At 53.7% G+C, this 25,347-nt stretch overlaps 1 protein-coding gene across 7 annotated transcripts in view; it reads right to left on the minus strand.

Annotated features, from left to right (window-relative positions):
• Window positions 1-25,347, minus strand: part of Ahdc1 (AT-hook DNA binding motif containing 1) — a 69,004-nt gene that overhangs the window by 39,537 nt on the left and 4,120 nt on the right. For 2 of the 7 annotated variants that reach the window (XM_050150289.1, XM_050150308.1), the window contains exon 3: window positions 10,491-10,607. The exons of the other annotated variants lie outside the window; for them this stretch is intronic. The gene's annotated coding sequence lies outside the window, so the exon portion shown is untranslated. The remainder of the gene's footprint in view (window positions 1-10,490; window positions 10,608-25,347) is intronic. 7 annotated transcript variants of the gene reach the window in all.

Consider the following 25,347-nt stretch of genomic DNA (forward strand, 5'->3'; position numbering starts at 1 on the left):
AAACAAAACGGGGGAAGGTGGGGGAGGGGAGAGGGCCCAGGTGTACTTCCTGGGCTGAAGTGGAGCCTAGGGGAATTTGAATTTGAATCTGCGCATCTGGCAGTGGCGGGGTGGAAAGTGAGCAAGGAGCCCCAAAGGAAGAATCCTACTGACCTTAAGCCTGCCTGGGCCGTACACCTGAAGAAGCCAAGCTTTGTGCTCTGCCAGCCCCACCCCCCAGCGGAACAGTGGGAGCATCCGGAGGAGACCAGCCCCCTCCTTGGGCATCAGTTTCCAGACCATACTTAGAGCAGGCCCGGGCGGAAGGGCTTTAATTTAATGCATTGTGACCAGGATTGGTTCTCAGCTCCCAGCAATTTAAAGGTCTCTTGTCCCAGAGTAGAGCGAGCTGAGCCTACTAACAGCAAGCATGAGTTTAAGGAGTAAATGAAGACTCAATAAAGCCAATGGCTTTCCCTTTCCATCCTTCCCTGCCTACCCTGGGAAGGCACATTTCACAGGCCCGGTGGAAGGTAGATGGGATTATCTACTCTGCTGAGCAGGACTCCTTGTTACTCAGGTGTCCTCACTATGGGGAGGCATCGCACTAACTGCTTTACAAGTGCGACTTCAAGCTCCACAAGGCCCAGGCCTGCCTACCAGCATCTAGTTTCTCAGAGAGGAAGGGGAAAGGAGAACTCAGGAGTGAAGGGACTTGCCCAAGGTCACTGCACAGTGCACGACAGAGGGACCCAACCAAGCCCAAGCCTCCCATCACTGCTTTAGTTTAACGAGGTGAGCTCGGTAGGGGCGGGAATTGTAACCGAACTGGGGGCCTTTGGCTGGGAGTGGCCAAACGGTCCATCCGTCTCCATCTGCAGAGCTCAACCAAACGGTGCTGGAATTAGGCAAAGCTGTGGGAAAACGATCTCTTCACGCCCCCATCCCCCACCCAACAGTGCCAAGAGTGAGCCCGAGAGTCACTTACCAACTCCCCTGGATTTCAGGGCTCCGGGAAATGGGAGGCCCTCCCTCCCGGGTGTCTTTTCCGGACTCTGACCAGCAAGGTGCAGAATCGCCCCCCAAAGCAAGCTGCTGCGGGAGTTGGGGAATGGATCCAGGATTTTCCCAGCGGTCCGTCGCCCACTGGCTCGGCAGTTGCGAGAGGAGGGAGACCTGGGAGAGGGCTGCCTCGCTTCCCTCCTCCAGAGAAGCCCTTCGACGCCTCAGCTCGAGCAGGAAGCGCGGGTCTGCCGGCCGAAGGAATCCGCTCCCGAGTTTTCCCGCCGCCGCCCCTCGAGCTACCTGGCCGCCCCGGTGCCTGCGCCTGCGCCCCCGCCCCCTCCCCAGGAGGCCGCAGGGCTTCTGACTCTTTGCGGAGGTGACGGGCCGAGAGGGAAACCAGGCGGCTGGGGGAGGGGCGTCGCCTGCACCTGGCCCCTGTCCGCCGCCCAGGCCGAGGAGGGCGGGCCTGGACCCCCGCCAGCCCCGAAGGAGCGGCGGGGGAGGGGAGCCTCCTGCCTCGCCCGGGGGAGGTCCGGGACCGGGCGGGGAAATCTCCCACCCCACCGGAGCGGCGGAGACGCGTCCGGGGGTCGAGCGGCTCGGCGCCCCTTCCCGAGCAGCGCTGGGCCGGCTCCCCCGGCCGGCCGCGCTCTCCAGCTGCAGGAAATTCCAGAAGCTCTCCATCATCCCCGCGCAGCGCGCAGCCCAGGCTGCCAAGGCTCCCCGAAGGAGAGCCACATGCCGGCCGGCCGACCGCGCGGCCCGCCCTCGCCCCCACCCTGTCCCACTCGGCCGGGCGGCCACGTAGCCCGATCCGCCGCCCCTTCCCGCACCCCGGGGGCCGACGGAATGCGTGGCAGCCCCGGTCGGGGGCTATTTTGAGCGGGAGGGGAGCGGCCCAGCCGCGGTGTTTTCGGCTTTTTCCTGGCCCCCGGCCCGTTAGCCCAGGCCCTCGGCTGCCCGCGGAGGAGGGACACGTGGAAGGGGAGGGGAGGGCAGCCTCGATCCGGCTCCGGGCTGGGGAGGGCCCGGGAGACACCCGGCCCGACTTGCTCGCTCGGCCCGCCGAGCGACGGGATTACTAATAGCTCCTCGCACGGGCGGTGGCTCCAGGGCGCCCGCTACCTGCACGCCCCTCCTCCGGTGAGCGCCGGCGGCCCGGGCACTCCCTCCCCAGCGGCGGACTCGGGCCTCACTGGATAGCGCCACCGAGCACCAGTGGCCAATCACCGGCCTCGATTTCCTTACCTGTAAGTTGGGATGAGCTACCTGGCTTTATTTGAAGGGTACCATATTCACTTTGCTGTGCGCCTTTCCCTGGGCAAAACACTCACTTTTCTTGGGGAGGGGGTCTTGGTTTTAACATTTATAAAGTGAGAGGGATTGCAAAGCCCTCTTTTCAGGGGAAACCAAAACAACGTATTTTCAAACAATAATACATTTGCATCTAGCGCCTACTCAGTGTTAGTGGCCAACGGCATGCACGCTGGCTTTGCATTGTCAGAATGAACTAACACCATTAAGGTCGCAATAAAGATACAGTGTTTTTGCTCCGGAGGAAACTGAGGCTCGGTAGAGTTAAGTGACCTGCCGAAGGTTAGACAGTGGCACAGCCGGAAGTCAGACAAAGTGGCTTCAGAGTATGAGGTAATTACTGACACAAGACAAACTCTAAAACAGAGGTGGAAACGAAGACCCAATGTGTCGCTCCAAGTTGCCTTTGACCAGTGGCGGAGTAGGTACCCAATACAGTCTTCTAGCTTTTTAGCACCCTGATGCAGCCCTCTGAGTCTATGCAACACCTGCTATGGGACAGCTAGGGGGTCCCCGAGACAGTGTCTAAAAATGGGTACCAAACTGCTCAACAGCCCAAAGGCCTCAGTCTGCCCTCCACCGCTCATCTCGTAATTCACTAATTTATCAGATTCTAGGTTCACCCCAGCCTCAGAGGTAAGGGGTATGGAGATGGGAAAGGAGATGGCACATGGGGAGGGGGGGCATCCTGTGAGAGTCTAGAGCTGCTTCCTGCTCCCTCCACACCCCCCAGCAAGGGAACACAAAGGTTGGAGTCACATAACCCCCCCTCCGCCCCGGAAACCTGGCAGTTTATTTCTGTCTCTGGGTCCCCTGTTTCCACAGAGTCCGTCCAGGAAGGCTGGCAGCAGCTGGCTTAGAGGGGCAGAGCTTCTGCTCCAAGGAAGGGTCCAGCTGCCACCCGCCCTCCCCCACCTGCCAGGCCAGACTGGACTCCAGAGTCAGAGGTGACATTGGGATGAGCTAAAAACTGGTGCTCAGAGAGGTGACGCCAAATGTCCTGAGAGGCCCGGAGCCACAACAGAGGTTCCACCTGGGGCCAGCTGGTCAGAATTCTGAGGGAGGGAACCCTTTCTCCTCAACCCACACACAGCCCAGGTGCTGTCTCCTGTAGACTGGGCCAGTCTGCACCAGTTCAAGTTAGTTAAAGGTGTAACCTAGCGCTTCAACCCTATTTATTCCAGATTATTCTGGCTCATGACTCCTGGACCCTAGTCCCAGAGAAAAGGCTGCTTCTAAATCCATGCTGCCCACTTAGCCAGTTGCCACATGCGGCTCCTGGGCACTGAGAACACTGTTAGCCCAAAGTGGGAAATGTTGTTAGGTGTAAAATACACAGCAGATACTTAAGTCTTACTATAAGAAACGGAAAATATCTCAGTAGTTTTATAATGATTATATACTGAGACAATCCTATCTTTGATATGCTGAGTTAGATAAGATACGTTATTAAATGGATTTTGCTTCTTTTTTTCTTTGTTGAATGCATTAGAAGTCCCAGCCTGGTGGGGCACATGCCTGTAATTCCAGCATGTGGGAGTCTAATATAGGGTCTTGAGTATGAGATGAGGTAAACTTGGGCTACATAGTGAGTTCCAAGCTTCCTTTGCCACAGAGACACCTTGTTTTTAAAAAAAAAAAGGGGGTACTAGGCTAGGCATAGTAGCACATGCCTTTAATCCCAGCCTCAGGGGATTACATATATATATGTATATAAAATGTATCAGCAAACTTTTAATTACATATATTACTTCCATTGTGCTTTATTGCACCACACTAGATCAGATGGCACTCTGGCTTACAACCAAAATTCTGCCAACTCCAGATCAATATCTGTGGCTGTCGCTCACCCACTTCCCCACATCCAGACCACAGCCTTACACATGGTCTAAATCTCAATGCCCCATACTCCCTGACCCCAGCTTTCTGTGATTTAGGCAAAGCCAGAGATTTTTGTTGGTGGTGGTTTTTGGTTTTCAAGACAGGGTCTCTGTGTAGCCTTAGCTGTCTGTCCTTGACTGTACTGGAACTCTCTGTAGACCACGCTGGCCTCGAACTCACAGAGATCCACTTGCTTCTGCTTCCCAAGTGCTAGGATTAAAAGTGTGCACCACCATCGCCCGGCAAAACCAGAGGTTTTTTTTAATTGTTTTCAGCCACTAGCTAGTTGTCACCGTTGCTTCTTTTTGAGACATGACTGTATTCTATAGCCCAGGCTGGCCTCAAACTCAGCATCCTCCTGCTTTGACTTCCCTGGCGCTGGGATGTGCTCACACTTGGCTCCAGTCCAGTTTGTACTCACCAACTCCAAACGGTTAGATCACATTCTAAGTCAACCTGCCTGATACACCAAACTTACTTGCTTAGAGATCACTAATATTAGTTTAAAATCTGCACACCCTTCAGGAAGAATAAGGCTGTTCACCAGGAGTCCGCAAATTTCAGCCCATGGGCCAAATCCAGCCTGTTGTCTATTTCATAATTGAAGTTTGACTGGAACATGGCCAGGCCGTCTGTTTATGTATTATCTAAGACTACTTTCAAGGTATCACAACAGAAAATGAATGGTCTACAAAGCCTTAAAATTTTTACTAGCTGGCTCTTTACAAAAAGACCTATTCTAGACAGCAAGTTCAATTCCTCATAAATCTAGACTTCGGCTTGAGCCAGGGGCCTCACCTAATCTCTGCTACTTCTAGATGGAGCCCGAGGAGAACCTAACATAGGTCCCACGCGGCTTGGGTTCCAGATTCTACTGTAATCTCATCAGTCAGACCCCAGGGTCTTCTCTGGAATGGAAAGACTCTCCATTTTGGCATTTCCCTGGAGAGTTCAAGGCCCATTGGCCCTTCTAGGTGGCCTTGGTACAGGGAGGGAGGGTAGATTCCAGAGACAGCACTGGAGGCTGAGTCAAATGGTCAGGGATAAGCCCTTCTCTGCCAGGCGCTGAACATAATCAGGTCATGAAGTTAGAGTAGCCTAAACGCCACCCTTTCCTGGCAGACTCCAGGCCCAGCAGCAGCAGAATCCTATAAGGCAGATTCTGGAAGCCAGGTCAGGGAGCTCTAGATGAAATCCTCATTCTCCGCCCTCACCTTGGATCACCTGATGCCTCTCACCTCAGGGCTAAGCAGGCCCTTTTCCCTACCTTCAGCTCTGACTTCTTCATGGCTTTCTTTAAAAACCCTCCCAGGCCTGTCCCTGCCATTCCTGTCAGGCTAACCTTAATGTCCGATTAGCAGAGACAAACTCAGCCTCTCCAGCTGTGACTGAAGCAGTCACTCAGCCTCTCTAGGCCTCCTCAGTTTCCTCACCTACAAAACAGCTCAAATACAAGGGTATCCGTTTCTTAGGGTTGTTGCGCGGCTTTAACAGGCCTGTGAGACAGAAGCCCTCACGCAGCACCTGGTCCAGAGTGAGTACTTGGCGCTAGGTGCTGTCGGCACTTATGCTGACCCTCCAGCTTAACTCATGAATGAACTCTGTCAGGTTTGTAGCCTCACAAACTGCTGCCCAAATCATTCTTATATTTATCTGGAGAGAAGGCCCTAGCTCTGTCACCTTCTAAGAATGGATTCTTAGCCCCAAAAGTTAAAAGTCTAAATAAGAAAACAGAGGTACAGAGGAAGAAAGAAAGTAGCCAGCACCAGGAAGGACACAAAGCCAGTGTCCAAGATTATCAAATCTCGGGTCTCATTCCTTCCACCTATCTGTCTGCCTGGCCTGCCCTCCCCACTCCTCACATGATCAGCGGTAGAGGTTCCTCAGTGGGCTTCCCACCCCATGGCCTTCAAGGAACCTTCTCTACCTTGCGCCAGCTCTTACTCAGATCCCAATCTCACAACACAGTATCTTAGCCTTGCTGCTGATGGCATCATCAAGGTCAAGGTCTCCAGGTTGACCTTCTGTGGCCTTCACTGCCAGCTGGGCCCCGCTGGTCACCTCCCCCTTCCCTCTCATCTGGTCAGTGGGCTGATTTCTTCTGTCTGACTACCACCTACACCCACAGGCTCACTCAGCTCGGGACGGATCCTGCCCTGCTGGCCTGTCACCCAGTGCCTCAGGCCTAGCTGGTTGCCCCTGCTCTGCCCTTCGGGTTATTCCTAGGTCCAGCCACTCTCAGCTCACCCTGAGCAGACCAGGCTGAGGCATACTGACCACACTGCTGGCTCCAGGAAGTAGGCCACTGCCCTAACTATACAGCTTGGCTCCACGTCGGCATACTGGCTCACCTTAGATTTCACTAGTCCTCTCCCCTCCCATTCTGTCCCCTTGCCACAGGGACTCAGAGTCAAGGGCATAGCACTACCCTCAAAGTCAGGACTAGTTTCTGTACGTTTGTCTTTTCCCTGTGAGTGTCAGTGTCCCCATCTGCAGAAGGGACGGCAATATCTGCATCTCACACCATCTTTATAAAGGCTAAATTGTTTGTAAACTGTGTCTCTGTATGTGTAGATGTGTTCTACTAAAATCTGCAAAAATTCCAAACAGTCATCACAGCCTCTAACTGTTTGTTTCCATCTTTCATCCGTGCTAGGAGTAGTGCTGTGCACCTAGACTTCCCGATACTCAGGAGGCTGAGGCAGGAGGGTGGCCAGGAGTTCCACAGCCGCCTGGCCAACACAGTGAGACCCTTGTTTCAAAAAAACAACCTATGTCCAAGGCACCCTTGCAATCTTATACTCTCTGAGCCCCACCTTGCTTCATTTCTTACTTGGTACTTCTGATAACCACCTAACAAACCACACACACCCACACCACACATATTCTCATTTATTTTGGAGACGGGGTCTTACTACGTAGCTCAAATTGTCCTTGAACTCATGACTCTCCTGCCTTCCTAGGATTACAGACATATACCGCCATGCCTAGTCAGCTAATAAACCATGCATTCAACCTGCCTTTGTGTGAATTATTTTACGTTGGGTAAATTCTCGTGAGGGTATTTTTTTTTTTAATACTTCAACTCTGTTTACTGCTTTGTGTCCTAGAACAGCCTAGCACCAAACCCGCACGGCTAGTTGAGGAATGAGACTAGTTGAGGAATGAATGAGCAAGTCACGTCTGGACCATGTTCCAGGCACTGTACGGCTGCAGATCATCTCATCCTAGGGTCAGGTGCTTAAAAACACTGGGAAGGAAGCAGCCTGGTTAGGCTGTGACTCCGGTGTCTACCCTGTTAATGACTGTGCTGGACTTCCTTTCCTGTGATTAGCTAAGCCTCTTACTGTCACCCGTCACATGCCCCTAAGGCCACCAGCCTCCCAACCCTTCTTCACTGGGTCACTTCCTCCCACTTCTCAGCTCTAAGTAAGCTACACTACTCATTCCCCCCTTAGGGTCAGTGCTTGGGCCCTGCCTAGAATGTTCTGGGCCCCCATCTCTTCCAGCTCATCTGTCTCTCAAAACCCACGTGTTGTAGGGGCATTCCTGCCAGATTCCACTTTCTTTTATCTGCAGCATGTTCAAATTTGAGGCCAACCTGGACTACACAAGTCACTCTGTCTCTTCCCATACTCCCCTTTTCTCTTACGTGTTTGAGCAAGAGCATGCCTGTGCTCTCATGCGTGCACACGCACATGCACAGACCTTGCCCTCTTCCATCCCTTCCCTGTTATCCCTGTCCCTCTCCTGACCAGGGCTTCCTCCTTCATCTGCTGGATCAACCCCTCCACCCCAGCCCCCAACTAGTTTGAATATTTTTGATTAAGAAATGTAGCCCCAAGCCGGGCGGTGGTGGTGCATGCCTTTAATCCCAGCACCCAGGAGGCAGAGGCAGGCAGATCTCTGTGAGTTCGAGACCAGCCTGGTCTACAAGAGCTAGTTCCAGGACAGGCTCCAAAACCACCGAGAAACCCTGTCTCGAAAAAAAAAAAAAAGAAAAAGAAAAAAAAGAAATGTAGTCCCAAGTCCAATATGGTGGTGCACACCTTTAATTCCAGCACTTAGGAGGCAGAGGCAAGCAGATTTCTGTGAGTTCAGGGACAGCCTGGTCTACATAGTGAATTACAGGACAGCCAAGGCTATGTAGAGAGACTTGTCTCAAAAAAAGAAAGGGAAGGAAGGAAGGAAGGAAGGAAGGAAGGAAGGAAGGAAGGAAGGAAGGAAGGAAGGAAGGCGGGCAGGCAGCCCTACCCTTACTAGCTAGCTTTCTTTTTTTTCTTTCTTATATGTGTGCATGTGCGTGTGTGATTTTCTGATTGGCTGTGTTTCTTGGGGGATGTCACTGTACCTCTCGGAACCCATTTCCTACCTGCAGAATAAGGATAATACATGCTCTGCCTTCTGAGCGCGTGCCTGACACTCAGCGCTCCGTGAACACCAGCCCACATGCTGACATTTCATAGTGCTGCTAGGCTCCATCCGGAGAGCCTCAGCCAGCTCGGTTCTTCCTTTCTGAACAGCCCCCTACACACGCTTCTTTCCAGATTATGATGGAAAGAAGACAGCTGAAATGTGCAGTCCCTTACTATCTGTAGTGGTTGGAAACTTGTACCCAGCCGACTCTTTGTATTACTTGCTTAATTAACTAACCAAACCCTCACCATGCCCTATAAGGTGGGGAGAGCTACCATTAACATCCTTTGTACTGATAGTCAAGGCCATGCATGTACCATGAGTAGGATTTAATTTCTGTTTTTATTTCTGTGTATGTGTGTGTTGTGTGTGTGGATGCCATACATGTGGATGCCTTCAGAGGCCAGAAGGTGGTGTTGCATCCCCTGGATCTGGTGTTGCAGGTGACTGTGAGCTGCCCAACATGGGGACTGTGAATTGAACTTGGGTCCTCTGGAAGAGGAACAAGCGCTCTTGAAGACTCAGTCTCTGAGCCATCTCTCTAACCACATGAATGTGATTTAAAACCAGGCTGTCTGACTCCAGTATTGGGTCTGCCACAACCCGCCCACCCCCTGCTATTCCCACCTACTGTGCTCTGGGGTAGGACTCCCGGAACTGGATCTGAATGTCAGACACTCACTGACCTCTGCTTTGGAGCCCAACCCTTTGTATTTGACATCACTGACCCCAATAAATCCTAAAACATCAGCCCTGTTCACTTCCTCTTGACAAAGGAGGAAACAGAGGCTCAAACAGAAGTCAAGGAACTAAAGATACAGGATCCAGATCTAAACTCTCAACTACACACTTGTTGGTATTTGAGATTTTTGCTTTGTTTTTCGAGACAGGGTTTCTCTGTGTTATAGCCCTGGCTGTCCTGGAACTAGCTCTATAGACCAGGCTGACCCCAAACGCGGAGATCCACCTGCCTCTGACTCCCAAAGGCGTGCACCACCACTGCCCAGTTGAGATTTTTTTTTTCCCTCTTACTGGGTGACCAAGCTGTCCGAGGCCAGCCAGTTCTCCCATGCCCCCTTCCAGTAAGTCACCACTGTAGCAGTGGGGCCATGTCCACAAAGGATCCCTAGCCGGGACACCTGCTGCTATCTATACCTGTGACGGGTCCCCCATCCCCGCCCCACCTTGATTTGTAGGCTCTCTCGCCCTTTCAGATATTTGAGTTGGTGAAGAGTCTGCCTTTTAACCTAATCAGGCTTCCCAAAGACACCTTGTCTCATTCCCTGACTTAAAGCACCACGGAGGGGAGGGGATGGAGGAGACAATATGGTGGTTCAAAATGAGAACTAATCCCAAAAGTTCAAAAGTACTGGCTTGTAGGACCTTGGGCAAGTCCTATAGCTCTCTACGCCCTGCTTCTGTTGATATAGGAGGAGCTCCCCCTCATCTGGGAGGTAAGTTACCGAGACCTGCCCAGGTGAATGCCTGAGATGGTCAAATAGCAACCCCAATGGATACTATGTTTTCAAGTTAAGTTTATTAATCACTCACCCTAAGAGATTAGCAACAATATAGTTGAATACTTACAATATATACTAACTGTAACAAAAGTACTTAAAACTTATTAGTTGTTTACTTCTGGAACCTTCCAGTTAATAGTTTTGGACTCCAAGTGATCACAGTTAACTAAAAGAAGTAAAAACCAGGCTGGAGATGGCTTAGTGGTTATGGTTAAGAGCACCTGGGTTCAATTCCCAGCAACCACATGGCAGCTCACAACTGTAACTCCAATTCCAGGGGATCCAACAGCCTTACACAGACATACATGCAGGCAAAATACCAATGCACATAAAAGTAGAAAAGAAGAGGAAAAGCTAGGTGGTGGTGGCACGTACCTCTCTTATCCCAGCACTTGGGAGGTTAGACTCTGGCGGATCTCTGGGAGTTCAAGGCCAGCCACGTCTACAGACTGAGTTCCAGGACAGCCAGGGCTACAGATGGAGACGCCCTATCTTGGAAAAGCAAAGGAAGAGAAGTAAAGCAGAGGCCATGGGTGGCGGTGTGTAAAACAAGGACAACAGAGGCGATGGCGATTACTTGTAAAATTCTCAGTGTTTGCTAAGTTGCAGGTGTGGGAGCAGCTCAGTGGAACAGCATGTGCTCAGTGTGCGTTGAGGCTCTAGGTTCAATTCTCAGCACCAGGAAAAAAAGTACTTAAGGAAAGGAAAGTACTTAGGGCCACCCTGCCCGGAAGGAAGGCCTCCTGTGGCCGGCCACAGAGCACCTCAGATCCAAACAGGCAAGAGAAGAGCTCAGGGAACGTGAGCGGTGGCAGAAACCTCACCCTTGGGGGAGCTCTGTGACAGGGACCTACTCCCCAACCCCACATCCTCCCAAGCCAGTGGACCCCATTTCCCGGCCTCATCCTCCCACTCTAATCTCTGCGAGTTCTCCAACTGTTAGCCCTTTCCACCAGGACGGGTGGCTGCCTGTCCAGGCCTTGCTTCCCGGAATTGCTGTGTGACCTCAGGCAAGCCCCTCAGAGGCCTCGTCTTCTTCATACTGACCGGGAGTAAGCCTGTCCCCTACCAGTGATAACTGAGGTCATATCCACGCATGTGTCACAGGTGTTCTGTTATGCTGGTAACTTGGAAGCCTGACCACACAACGAGCGTGTCATCCGAGCACCGAGTAGGACGGAGAGCTGTCAGCAAAAACTGACATCCTCCTGCCTCAAAAGTTCTCCAACAGCCTTGAAATACCACCCGACGCAAGTTCCCCCTCATTACCCGATAACGCTGCAACAGGCAAGGGTTCAAGTCAGGCTTCTCAAGGTCACAACCACCATAGCTAAAGGCCTGAAGCCAATCTTGGAGAGAAAAGGAGCAAGCATCCCTTGGAGAAGCAGCAGGGGCTGTGAGGAAACCCTGTGATGTGAGAGGTTAAGGGAGGGACCTACTCCCCGGAGCGTTCCTTTTCTACCACAGTAACCGAGCATCACCTGGCAAGGCCTTCTACCCACTAGCAGTGGGGCTAGTGGCAGCAAGTTAGAATAAGAGATTAACGCTGTTAATTAATTAAAATAAACAGCAAATTAAATACAGCAAAATTAAAATAGCACAGGAAATTAATTCTCTACCAGCCCCACCTCACAGGTGAGCTCCTTAAAGAGGTCCCTCACAGCCCAATCCAAGGCAGCTGAGAGGGGCTGTGTGGCAGACCACTTGCCTCACACTACAACCCCTGGCAATCCTAAAGATCATGACAGAACATACCTGCCCAAAGGCATTCACCTGGCTCTGATACCCCAATCGGCACCTGGCTCCCCCAGAGAACTCCATGAACTGTATCCTGAACCTTGTTCCTCTGTCAATGGAGGAAGGGCCCTGACACCACCCAGGTCAGACATTAGACTGTGTCCTCTTGGGCACGTGGCCCATTTCCACTGCCATCCAAGTTAGGGCAGGACGGGAGAGGGACAGAGGCCCTCTCTTTTGGGTCCCTTGTAGGGCTCGGATTCAGATTTTAGAAAGACCTTTGTCTTCTATACGGGGCTCTGGCCTCTCTTCGGGGTGCCTAAAGTTCCTCTCTGGAGACCCCTCATTCTATTTTCTCAGTACACTCAGGAAGAAAGCACCACCGAACCGAGACCCAGAACCCAAGCCAAAGATGTTCACTCCAGGTGGCTCGCTCAGCCCTCACACGATGCCAGTTTCCTCCCACACAAGATAACAGCTTATTTCACAAATGAGGAAACTGAGGCCAGGGCAAGCCTGTGGTGGGGCCTGAAGCTGAATCTCAATGGCCACATTTCATGTTATCATCAAACACTGATAGAGTCTGAGTGAAACCCAGCTCTACATGACCCTTCTCTCCCATAACCCCACACTACAGCTCCATCACCTCGTGGTGAAGGACACCAGCCTCTCAGTTCCTGCCCTCTGGCTGCTAATGGTGGATAATGAATGGGTCTACCTGCAGCCCCTCCCCCAACCTCAGCCTGCCCAGATTCTACCAGTTTACCCCTAGCTCCACAGGCCAGTCAGGGTCCTGACACTTGCCTCCTGTAAGCAGTCGGGATGCTCGACTTCTATCCCTGCCGGAGCACTTTCCACGGTCTGCCTGATAAAGTCATCCGATGGTACTGCCTGCCCCAGTACCCGGCAAGGTATCCAACACTCAGTAGGTGCTGAGTGGATCTCAACTGACTGATACCCTCCACATGTCCAACGGATATCTGACTGTAGTGGCTATTAACTGGCTAGCTACAAGCCCAGCACCACCTGCCCTAGGTGAGACCATGAGCCTTTAGTACTCAGACCTCCCAGGTAAGTCACCTATGATCCCAGAAGGCTGAAGCAGGATGAACAGCAAGTTCCTGGGCTACACAATGAATTCTGGGGCTAGCCTGAATTGCATGATGAGACCTTGTCTCAAAACAAGGCCAAGTGTGGTACCTCACATAGAGGCAGGAGGAGCTCTGTGAGTTCCAGGCTAGCCTGGTCTACCTAGTGAGTTCCAGGCAGTAAGACCCTATCTCAAAAACAAAACAACCAATCCAAACTTTTCCAACTACTTGTTTCCATCCTAATGATCTGATCTAATCCAGATTCTGATGCTAAAGACTTGCTGTGTTAGGGCTGGAGAGATAGCTCAGCTCTGCAGAGCTGCTTTTCCAAAGGAACCGGGTTTAATTCCCAGCACCCATATGGCAGCTCACAATTGTCTGTAACTCCAGTCCAGGGGCTCTGATACCTTTACACCAGTGCACATAAAAAATAAAAGTTAAATAAAAATTATATCAAGAAAAAAGACTTCCTGTGTCCTCCTGGGGCTCACTGGACAAAACTCACCTCCCTGAGCAGGGCAACCATTCTCGACCGCCTGGCTTCTCCCTCCTTGAAGCTCCCCCTCTGTTCTTTGAACTGTACCACCTTCTCTCGGCCCATCAAAGTTTGATTCCCTTAAGGCTTTGTACATGCTCTCCCCTCTGGCTAGAACCTCCTTCCCACAGTGTTCCTGTTATGACGTCATACATGCCCCCTGATAGCCAAGATCAAGGCTTACCTTCCAATCTCATAGAAAGAGAGAAGCAACAGCCAAGGTCGATCACAAAATTTGGGACTGAGAAAAGAACCTATGCTTGTCTTTGTTATCAGTCTCCCTGGGGCTTCACCCCTAAACAACCGCTCCAGCAATACTGAGCAATATGCGTTAAGGGAATGAGTGCTCCTTACACACTTGTTGACTAGACAGAAAAAGAAGACAAAAGAATTCAAGGCCACAGTACGCAGGGCCGGAGGTGGAGGAGAGACTGAGGACTAGGAAGGCCAAGGACAGGCATCACTAGAGCCAGATCTGCAGCACAGCTCCTCTCCAGGCAGAGGGCGTGTTTGAGAGAGGCAGAGGAAGGAAAGAGAAGGGAGGCTCAGGAAGTGTGTGCGCATGCATGCCTGTGTGAGAGGTGAGGATGCATGTGTGTTGCATTTGTGAATTAACCTGTGTGTGAAAATGCAAGGAAACGGGGGGGAGGGCGTGACTCTGTGCAAGAAAGCCATGAAGGCTGTGGGTCAGTATAGGTGTCTGAGTGAGGAAAACTGTGTGCACGCGCACACACACGGGATGCTGTATGTACCTGACTGAAGCTGTACATGTCTGCTGGAAGGAGGAATGACCGAGAAAGACAAAGGCAGGGGCCACATGACTGGGGGCGAGACTGGAGGGGGGTTGTTATAAGACTCACAGGGGAAGATGGTATCCTGTGAGCAAGACCCGTATAAAAGTTAAGAGATGTCAGGGCTCTGCTGAGGGTGTGGCTGGGGTGGCCTTTGCTACAGGCCTAGTGCCAGAGGTGGGGGCCAAGGGCTGGGGCTCATGGAGCAGAAGATTCCTCAGGGCCTCTCAGGTGCCAGATTACTATGTTCCCAAGCAGGGAGACTGAGAAGGAGGCCCAGATGTGCATGTGCCTCCACATCTGTCCACAGCAAAACCTCTGGGCATTTATTTGTCTTTGTCTATGTCCGGGTGTGCACGCCTGTGCTTGTGTAAGCCCTGCCAGCTGTGTGTCTGCACTTGTCTTTGTCTGTATGTAGCTAGGGCCTTTGTCTGAGAGTGTGGCTGTTGGTCTCTGCCTGTCTGGGTGGCAGTGTCTGGTTTTGTGTGTCTAAGTTTATCTGTGTCTATGGGGTACCATGTGTCCTTGGCTCTGCATGTTTAAGGCGTGGAAGCAAGAGACCTCTCGGACTGCTTGTTTGCATCCGCAGATCCGGGTGGCCTTACTCTGGAGGACACGCTATTTTGAAGCTGCTGGGCCCAAAGCTTTGGTGTACCTGAGTGTGCGCTGTGAGCCTGTCTCTGTGTGAGCCCTGCTATGTATTGTAGCACAGCAATGGTTATCTGTGTTTGTGACACTGTGGGTGTGTGTGTCTCTCTACCTCTGCACGTGTGTGTCTGTGTGTGTGTTGGGTGTGAGGGGTTTGTCACAGACTGGTGAGCAAGTTAATCTCAGACTCTGTGACACGTGGAATAAAATCACCCTCCCATAATAGGATCATTCGTCTTCCTGTCCAAGGAGAGAACCAGCTCTTCACCCTCCACCCTGGGGGAGCCAGTGGGGCCAAGGCCAGACTCCAGCCCCCACTCAGGCCCCTTCTGGCCCTTGGCACCTCTATCCCTCCTCTGCTGCAACAGGCTCATTAGGCCTCCAAAGTGCCCTGGTGCCCACTGTGGACTGGGCAGGGCTCCAGGACATGTGACTGGGCCTTAGAGGCCTGTCCTGGGCCCCCCAGCCCCACCCACTGCCAAGGAGGGCTCTGCCCCAGATGGGGGGGGGTGCAGGAAGGAATCTTTGAGCCCCTCCTCCTCCCGGAGGGGAGGGATGAGCTGCAGGCCCAGCCGGGATTTTCCATCTCTCAGCAACAAGATTCCTGGTGAGCAGGCTGCAGGGTTTGGCAGGGCGCCTGCTGGAGACCCGCCCTCACCCGCCAGGACGCCTGAGTCCCCAAGGCCCAGCAGCAACGGGTTCCCTGGGGAGTTGGGAGGGCCCCAGAACTCCAGTCTACAGTTGCCTGGGCCTGTGGGAAAGCCAGACCCCCTGCCTTCCAACCAAAGATGGCTCCCCAGCTCCCACCCCCCAGGCAAACCACCACCCTTCCTCTGGCCTCCTTGAAGCCTGCTTTCCCAGGCCAGTTACCAAGCACCGCCCTAGCCTGACCTCAGCACACACCCTGCTTTGGGCTCTAAGGCTCACCTCCAGGTCTTGGGGCTTGCAGGAGTGTTTCTCTTCTCAAGACCTGGGGGGATTCTCAGGCCAAGACTTGCCTCTGGGAAATCCTCTTGGTCTCAGCTCTCCTGGACTGACTTGAGCAGCACCAGCTGGGGAAACTGAGGGAATGAAGCCCTCTACTCTACCCATCACAGGCCCTCTCACCCGTCCAGAGGCCTCTTCATTTTGCCCACCAAGGCTGCTGTGCCTCTCTCTTTCCCATGAGTGCAAAGTCAGAGCAGTGAGCCTCCATCAGTGGGCAGGTGGGGTCTCTCAACCCCAGCTTCATGGGATGAGCAGCAGAAAAGCTGGTTCGGTAAGAGATTAAGGTGGAAGAGGAACCAGAGACTCCCAGATTTATGAGCCTCATTCTTCTCCCTCAAATTCCCCTCCAAGTCCCCCAGTCCCAGCCTGGTCACTCCAGGGTTGTGCTGTGGCCCCAGGCCAATGTCAAGGCCCTAACCCATCCATCAGCTGTTGCCAGGGAGTTTCCGCCCCAACGGGTACCAAAGGGAGGGGCTTAACCGACACTAGGGACTCAGATGGATGGGAGGGGGCATGGCCCTAAAGAGTCAGCCAACAACCCTGCACCCTCCTAAGAGCTGGGGGGCTCAAAACTTCCAGGGAGGAAACTAGGCTGTAGGGTGGGGCCCAAGAGGAGATGCCTCCCAGCCCCTTCACCACTCCAAGCCCCACCCTTTCAACAGACCCAAAGACCTGGGATCCAGAGAGGCCCTACAGCTCATCAGGGCGTGTGACCTTGGGTGGCTTCCACTCTTCTCTGGGCCCCACCACACACTACAGGAAGTGGCTCTGATAGACCAGGTATTCTCCATTCAGCTCAGCCCCTTCAACACCAAACCCTGCCCTCTCTCCAGTGCAAGGGAGTCAACAGAAACTGGGCCACAAAGGGTGAGGTGGCCCAGGCAACTAACTGAAAGAGACTGAAGTTACCCAAGTCATTGCTAAAAACCTAGGATTATTCTCCTTCCTATATCCATTTTGTGGATCAATGAAACTAAGACTCCGGGAGAGAGTCAGCCAGGACAAGCTACAGCGATCTGAATTAAAGTCCAGGCTATACCACTAACTGGCTGTGTGAACTTCCATACCTTCTCTCCGTCTCGGACTTTGCATCTGTAAAATGGGGTTGTAGCCCTCATGGGATTGTGGAGTCCGGCAGAGTTCATGCAGGCAATTGGCTTGGCACGGAGCCTGACCCACAGTGACTGCTCTCCCAACTGCTTAATACTATAGTCACATAAATCCAGGTGGCCAGAGGTGAAGGAAGGAGGGATCCAGATGTGGCTCGAGGATGAAACCAACCTCCTTGAGACAGGTTGGGACCCCCAGAACCTCAGACAGGGAGGGCCAACCAAATTTCCTGGAAGCCCCCCAGCTGTCTCCCCTATTCGTTAAAGGCCTCTCATTAGTGAGCCCGGGCACCTGCCCCTCCATGCGTAATAAGCCTCATTAGTATCTTAGCCCCAAGCTCTGAGCCCAGTGTCGATGTGTGTGCACACGCATGAGGGTAGGGGGGGGGCTGCAACAGGCCACCAGCCAGGAAGACAGCACCCTCACCAACCACACCCCCTGCCTGTCATCCGCAGAGCCCCGTCACCACCCAGCTTGTCACCTGCCTGCCTCACACCCGCACCACCTGTCACCCACCCAGGCTTGTCACCCACCCAGCCCGTCACCTGCACCACCTGTCACCCACCCAGCCTGTCACTGAAGCCGCCTGACAGGCATCTGGGTGGGGGACAGGAGATGGGAAGAGAAGCCCACAGAGGTGTAGAGCTGGGGGCCCCAGAGACCCTGTGGGACCCCCACTTCTGTTCGGCATCCTGCAGTATCGCCATGGCAACCTCTCAGCCGCAACCACTTTCCCAAACATCCCCCGTCTGCCCCCCCCCCCAGGCCCTGCTCTCAGCTCAGCTGAGGCTGGGAAGAGCCCGAGTGGCAGCAGAATGGGGCAGGAAGGAGGGGGTTCATCTGCTGGCTGGCCTTGACCACCCTTTCCGCCCTTGGACTCGGTTACTCCATCTGCAAAATGGAGGGGCCAGAAGGTGAGGCCTTTGGCGAGCAGGCCATCCTTCTCCAGTCTGGATTGGCTGAGCTGGCTGCCAGTTAGCCTGTGAAAGCGAAGAGGTGGGACAAAAGGATGGGGGTTTCTGGGCTCTTCCATACTCCTCTGCCAAGGTCCCAGCCCAGAGTGGCTAGGCCTCTGACTCTGGCTCACACAGAAGGAAAGAAGCAGGCCGGAAGGGAGAGGAGCCCAGCTCCAGGACTGCTAGCTAGAGGTGCCACGCTGTGTGAAAAAGGTGACTAGGGGCAGGTTTGGCTCCCACCACTGAGCTGCATTATTTATGAAACTCTGAGGTGAGAGAGGAGCAGCGGCTGTGACACTGGCCCTCTGGGGGCTCCTGCCATGGTGGGAGAATGAAGACAAGGTGTTTCCTCAGGAAAGGATTTGGAGACCCCGATTCCCTTCAGGGCTGGCTGGGGCAGGTTCAGAGGGGCAAAAGCCTGTCCTCCCTCCCAACCTCATGCCGCCCCCCCCCCATTCCTCTCCACTCCTCCAGGCAGGCAGCGATAGGATTACTTCTGCATGACTGCACGCCCCACAAGGTTCTGAGACCCTCCTGCCTGCAGCGGTCTTTAAAATTCCCCAGCCTGACCTCTCTCCCTTCCTCCCTGCGGGGAATGCTCTGGAGTCTACCGCAGTGTACCTACTGCCGCTGCGCTACTGCCACCAGCAGCACCACGACCAAGCAAGCGGGGCCCAGGTCCCTTGTGCCCAAGGACAAAGATGGGCCCATCCTCATGGTGCAAGTCCTACATCCCGCGGACCCTCTCCGCTTGGTGCTGACCCAAGCCCACAGACCCCAGGTCCAGCTAGGGTCAGGCATACCCAGCAGTCCCAAGGCGGATGGCACTATGTACAAACACACCTGGTAGCACTAGGGAGTGCCTGCCTGCCCGTGTCTGGTGTGCCAGAACTTAGCTGCTCCAACTCAGCTCTCACTCCCTTCCCTATTTCACTAATCCATGCTACCCCCAGGGTGGGCAGACAGCTTGGCCAAGCCAGTGCTTGTGGCTCCCTAGGGCACAAAGGCAGGAGACAGTATCCTCTGAATTTTTTTTAAGGGCCTAACGTCGTCTACAACCTAGGTCTTGCTAAACTGGGACCTAGGCAATGTTTTGGGGACCCCTCCCACAGCAATATAACTGCTTCCTCTTTTAGGTCTTGGAGGCAGGTCAGGGAAGCCGCCTATGAGCCTTCTCTCAGCAAGAGATACCAGGGACCCTCAGCAAAGAAGTGAGTTGGGGGTGCTGTAATACCCAACAACACCCCCCCCTCAGTTTCTCCATCCCTAAAGCAGGCAGTGGCAGCTCGGGCTCTAAATCACTCCCCTCATGCTGCCCTCTGAGGCAGATTCTGTGCATCTGTAATTAGGGGTGGAACAGATGGTGGAGATTCCGTTTAAAATCATGCATCTAGTAAAGGAACTGACTCCCAGGGAGGCCAAGCCCCACAGCCTGGATCTGTGGGGGCCCATCAAGCCAGCACTCTCCCCCAAAGCCCTGTCCCTCTCAGGTATGGGGGGGGCTGGCATGGTTGAGATATGGAAGTAATTTCCCCTACCCCCCCAACATGCATGCCAGAGCCCAGGCAAGGCTAGGTACTCAAAGAGTTCTTGGCTGAGAGTCCAGGGTGACCAGGTGCCAAGTGGCTCTGCCTATTCCCAAAAGGGGCTCAACCCCCCCACCCCCCACCAAGTTTAGGCCAGAGTGTTCACAGCGCAGGATCTGGGGGGCAGCTTTGAACCAGATGTCCAGCCTCACTGTCCAGGAATGAAAGGCCTGGGGCAGCGAGGGGTGGAGATGGCTCCCCAGGCAGAGAAGGCTCGGGAAGTGGAGGAGGCTCGGGCAGTAGACAGAGCGCTCTGCGTGTGAAAAGGCGAGGCTGTCTGGGGGTTAGGAGCTGAGTGGGGGAGGGTGTGCTGGAATGTGTGGCTGGTGGGAGTGAGGGCTGCAGAAGACGTGAGGCTGAGGCGGGGTGTGTGACAGGGTGTCATGGGGTGCCGGGGAAGCTGAAAAGCTACATGTGAGCTCAAAGGGGCGAATGGGTCAGGGCGGTGACTAGGCAAGGCTGTGCATGTCACAGACAAGCTGAGTGTGTTTGAAGAAAGGTGTAGGAGTGTCCTTGTGCCTTTCCAGGGTTGAGCCTAGACTCGGAGTGAGGCTAAGTCTAGGGAGGTGCTGGGGCTCAGGCAGGGTTGCCTATGGAAATGTGGGAACCCACGGGGAGTGTGAATGCACACACATGTGTGAACACATGCACACGCATGCTGGGGAAGGGATTAGAAGCTATGAGGGCCTTTGGAGGTATGTCTGTGAGTTTGGGCTAAAGGTGGAAATAAGGAGCCTTGGCCGGGTGTGTGCAGCGTGCATGTATGTGTTGGAGGGGACTTATTTGAAAAGGTGGGGGTGCAGGGCTGCCAGGCTTGCGTGAGGGGAAATGCTGGGTGTGGAGTCTATGCATGTGGGAAGGTGTGAGGACTGTAAGCAGTTCTGGGGTGTACCTGGTGAAGTGTTGGGGTTGGAGAAGGCTCTGAAGCACTCGGGAATGCGGTAGACACTATGTGTGTTGGGGTGTCTGGGAGTCATAAAAATTGGGGTTCGGTTAAGTGCTGGGACTGCACTGCATTTGGAAAAAAGAGGAAGCGATGTTTCTGGACAGGTTACAGTGATTTTAACCGGGACTGGATGTGGAGGTGCCGGGACTAGAGAGGGGCCGTGGGTCTGAGAGTGTGGCAGGAGCTACCGTATTAGGATATGGCGGTTCTATCTGGGGAGGTGCCAGAGGCCTGAGAGCTACATCACACACTGGGAGGGCAAGGATGGGTCCTTGATATCAGAGATGCCGGGCTTATAAAGCACATGTGTAGGAGGGTATCAGGATTATAACTAGGCTCCCAGTGTTTGGGGAGGTGTTGCAGCTTACACGGCTAGCTGCATGGTGTTTGTATTTGGGGGTGTATTGGCTGTGCGCTTGTGAGACAGTTGGATGTCAAGGAGGTGTTGGTGTTGGGTGGTTGTGTGTAGAAGTGTTGGGGCTGTGTGTTTTTAGGTATGTTTAGCAGTTATCTGCAGCTGTTGAAGCAGTAAGCATATATGCGGGACACTTGTATATTTTCGAGGTGCCGGAGGAGTCGGGGGCTTGGAGAGCTGTTGGGGGGCTGTGTGGTGAGGGGAAGGGGATAGAGCTCTAGGAGGATGAAAGGCAGAGTCCTAGCCTTTGCTCACGGGTCCACCTGGGGACTGCCCCCCCCCGAAACTTTCTGCTGTGGGGTACCTCTATAGGACCGCATTGTTGAGATAGGCAGGTCCATCTGTCTCCACTCGTGCCTAGGCCCAAGAGGAGAGCGACCTCCTCTGTCCCTGGGGGGCACAATGAACTCAGCCCACCCACCCACCTGCCTTCAGATGGTCCAAGCAGAAGCTTCTAGAGAGCTGCCTGAAGGGTGTCACTATGTTTGAAGAGGCACTGGCTGGGGGTGGGGAGACAGAAACTGGCCTCATGGAGGTTCCTTTGAAAACCACTGCCGCCAGGCAAGAAGCAGAAGGACAGGGGCAGGCATGTCTGTCCTTGGGCTGTCTGTGTGGGTCAGTCCCCAGCTGCAAGCCCCCTGGTAGCCCTTGTCATGGTTTTAGGCTGATAGTTCCTATTCTGGTAGCACCGAGGTCTTGAAAAACACCCACCCAAACCAGGACAACAGGCACAGCCTGGTACCTGCAGCTGCACGCACCTATGCACAGCCCCTAGTTCAGACAAACACCCACACACTTCCACGTACAAGGTGCACCACTGCACCCTTATACATGTGGCTCATCCTCAGGCCCCTGAACCTTTATACATACATACACACACACACACACACATAACACATATATATACATATATATATACATATACACACACACACACACACACACACACACACACACTGTATCTAGCTACTCATCTCTGTAAAACCCAGCATAGCCACGCGTCATCTTGTCAAGGCAACCTAAAGTCAAGGTTTCTTTCTTTTTCCTTCTTCTGGTAATACCAGAGACTGAACCCTGAGGTCTTGTGTATGTTTGGAAAATGCTCGATCACTGAGCTATAGCCCCAGTTTTTCTTTCCGCACACTAATCTCAAAAACATGCATCCACATTGATGCCTGCCAAACAGTTCTCTCTCTCTCTTCTTTGACAGACAGACACACACACACACACACACACACACACACACACACACTGTCACACCCATACCCCATGTCACAGGTGCTCAGTCTTTCTCACATACTCCATGACAGACTCATACGTGTTCATGTTTGTATACACACACACACCTTTTTTCCTACTATCCAAGCCTCCGTAGCACCTCTGGGCCCAGACCATTGCCTTGTCTTCCCTGAGAGCTTCTACCCCTTGCGTAGACCTTCCACCAGCAGGGTCAGAGTTGGGGGTCTTCTCTGCTCAGGTATGACTCGCACTGTATGTGTCAGAGCTTTGAGTCTGTGATAACACATCTGAGACCTCACAATAGGCCTGTGTGTCACCACCTGGCTAGCTCAGGAGGCACAGGCTGTTATCTGTTCCATGGTAAGAGACAGAATGGAAAGAAGGGTAAAGTACCAAGTCACAAAATGTGTACAGGTGGGAGTCACGGGGTACATTCACACAAAGGAGAAGCCCTCCAGTGAGTGGCGAGCGCGAAGGAACCTTTTCTGAGAGATAAGAAAGCCACACATTTCTATGCTGGAGTAGGGGCCAGGCAGCCTTCTCAGCAACCCCCCTCCCAACAGAAGAGCAGAAAAGAAGGGGCTCTACAAGGCTTGGCTCTCTCTCTCTCTCTCTCTCTCTCTCTCTCTCTCTCTCTCTCTCTCTGACCTCTTTTAGCAGCTGGAAACTGAGCCGGGGGTGGAAGGAATGGACTTGGCTGGCTGGCCTGGGGGTTTGGGGAGGGAGGAGGCAGAAAACACCTTCCAGATTCTCATCAAATTCCTGTTTGTGGTTTGTAGCCTCCAGTCAGTCAGTCAGTCTCTCAGTGTGTGTGTCTCTCCTCTCCCCCCACCTCCCGGGTTTCCCCCTTGCTTTATCTCTTCCTGTTTCTCAGTCTCTCCCCATCTTTTCGCTTACCCTGTGTCTCTTCAGTCTTTCCATCTTTCTGACTCCTCTCTCTGTCAGCACCTCTGTCTGTCCATCTCTCCCTGTCCCAGTCCATCTGTCCGTCTCTCTCGGTCTGTCTGTGCGTGGGTGTCCCTGTCCATCTGTTCTACCACCCATCTGTCTGTGCTAGTCCTTCTAAAGGGACCCACTCTCCCTCTCTCTCTCTCTCTCTCTCTCTCTCTCTCTCTCTCTCTCTCTCTCTGTCTGTGCGTGGGTGTCCCTGTCCATCTGTTCTACCACCCATCTGGGAGGGGGGTTCCTTCCCCCGGGACCCACTCTCCCTCTCTCTCTCTCTCTCTCTCTCTCTCTCTCTCTCTCTCTCTCTCTCTCTCAACCTCCTCTAGGTCAGCAAAGGCCTCTCCTAGCTCAGGATGGGAGGGGGGTTGAGACCTGCAGCTTCTGGCTTCAGTTGCATCTGGGCCAGGCAGCTGCAGAAGCAAGCGGCCCCTCCCCTAGGCTTCCAGGCCAAGGACCCCAGAGCAGGGCTTGATCTGCAGCTGAGTTCATACATGGCTTAGCAGGGATCTTCCTTTACCCCAACTTCACTATTCTCCCCAAAGTCAGGCCCTGTAGGGGAGGGCTCCTGAGTGCCCACCTTCCTTATGCCATAGCCAATGGGAGAGACACAGGGATCCTGGGAGAGGGGAAGGCTAGGTCTGAAGGGAAGGAGGGGCTGAGAGCCAGGGCTTCCTGTCAGCTGGGCAGGAGGGGTTCTTTCCCTCCTCCTTCCCAGGCAGTCTCTGGGGACCCCTCCCAACTCCAGGCACTAGGGGCTATACTGGCAGTTCCTGTCAGCTCCATGAGGCCATTTCTACCTCCTGTCTACCCACAGGGATATGGGGTGAGGGGGAGTCACACCAGTATCTCCCCAGAAACAAGCAGAGGGTAGTTGGGGTCATGTGTGAACCCTGGGGCAGCCTAGGCACTGACCATCCTGAGAGACACAAAACCACTTATCCACCGCTCACCACTGACAAACCGGAAGCGACCACAACATATGTACATCCAGACACAGGATCTCAGTGACACTGCCCACATGCTAGACCTTACTGCAGTGGCACACACCCAGAGATCTGCTGCCTACCTTGCATTCCCAGCAGGCTCCAGCAGTGCCCCAGCACCCAGACATCATCTGCAGACCGCACCTCCCAACATTCTTCCAGCCTGCTGCGCTCCCTCCCTCCTCCAATAGCTCAGAGTTCAAGTCCCACAATTGACAGAGAAAACAAGGAGCAAGAGGAAGGGATGGGAAGACACTATCATCCTCTTGGGACCCTGGGGTCAGAGCCAATGAGACTGATCAGAGAAAGAGATGTGTGGCTCCTTCCTGACCCACCTCAGGCAAAGTCCATACTGGCTGCACCCTGCAGTGCCACTGGGCTGGGGCCAGGGGCTGGCTGCCTCCCTCCACAGCTCTCCTTGCCCCTGGCTGGGCTCTCTCCCTCTCCCCCTTCAGAGCAGCCCTCCCTGCCCTCTAGCTCCAAGCTCTGGCTCTCACATCCTCAGCTCTTGGAAGCCTGACTCACTGTTTCCCCTCCCTCCCTCACTCTCCTGGCAGCAGTGCCTCCCCCTCCCCTGAGGGGGCTCTGGCCACAAGGGTGCCTGCTTGCTGTTCTCCCCAGGCTCCAGCCCCCCTCTGTGCCGACGAGGCCCCCTGCTGCTGATCTACTTCAGCTACAGTGGCTGGGTTGCCACAGTTATCCATGACTCTGGGCAAGTGGCTCCCCTCTAGATTTGGGTTCCTTCTGTCAAGTGGGAAAGGAGGGGATGCCAATGGATGATGACACACGCTTGTGGGGTGCTAATGTCCCCCACTTTTATAACATGGGTGTCTCCTATCACAGGGTACCTGCCAACCTGTGGAGTGTTCCACTGAGCGCAGGCCCCGCCCACAGGTCCCAAGAACTTAGCTTGATTCCCAGACAACTGAGAAGGACAGCGAGGAAAAGCTGCCCTGACTGGAAGCAAAGTCCAGACCCCTGGGAACCACCCCCCCATCCTGTGGGATTCTTCCCTTTTCTTCACCCCACCTGTCCCCCCCACTTCCCAGAGACATTTGTGCTTATCTTTCCACCAAAAAACAACCCTGGCACTCAATCATGGCCCGAAGCCCTCAGTGCCTGAGTCTGACTCCATCTAGACAGTGAATGGGACATGCCTAGGCCCTCTGAGGTTCCTGGGGCCCACCACAAAGCCGCCAGATCCCGGCATTCCTTGCCGATTTTCTCTCTCACTCTCTTCATTGGCTATGGCCTCTATCTTTC

The sequence above is a fragment of the Alexandromys fortis genome, unplaced genomic scaffold, assembly GCF_014885135.2.
Source record: "Alexandromys fortis isolate MF-2015 unplaced genomic scaffold, M_Fortis_MF-2015_v1.1 scaffold_26, whole genome shotgun sequence".
Taxonomy (NCBI): domain Eukaryota; kingdom Metazoa; phylum Chordata; class Mammalia; order Rodentia; family Cricetidae; genus Alexandromys; species Alexandromys fortis.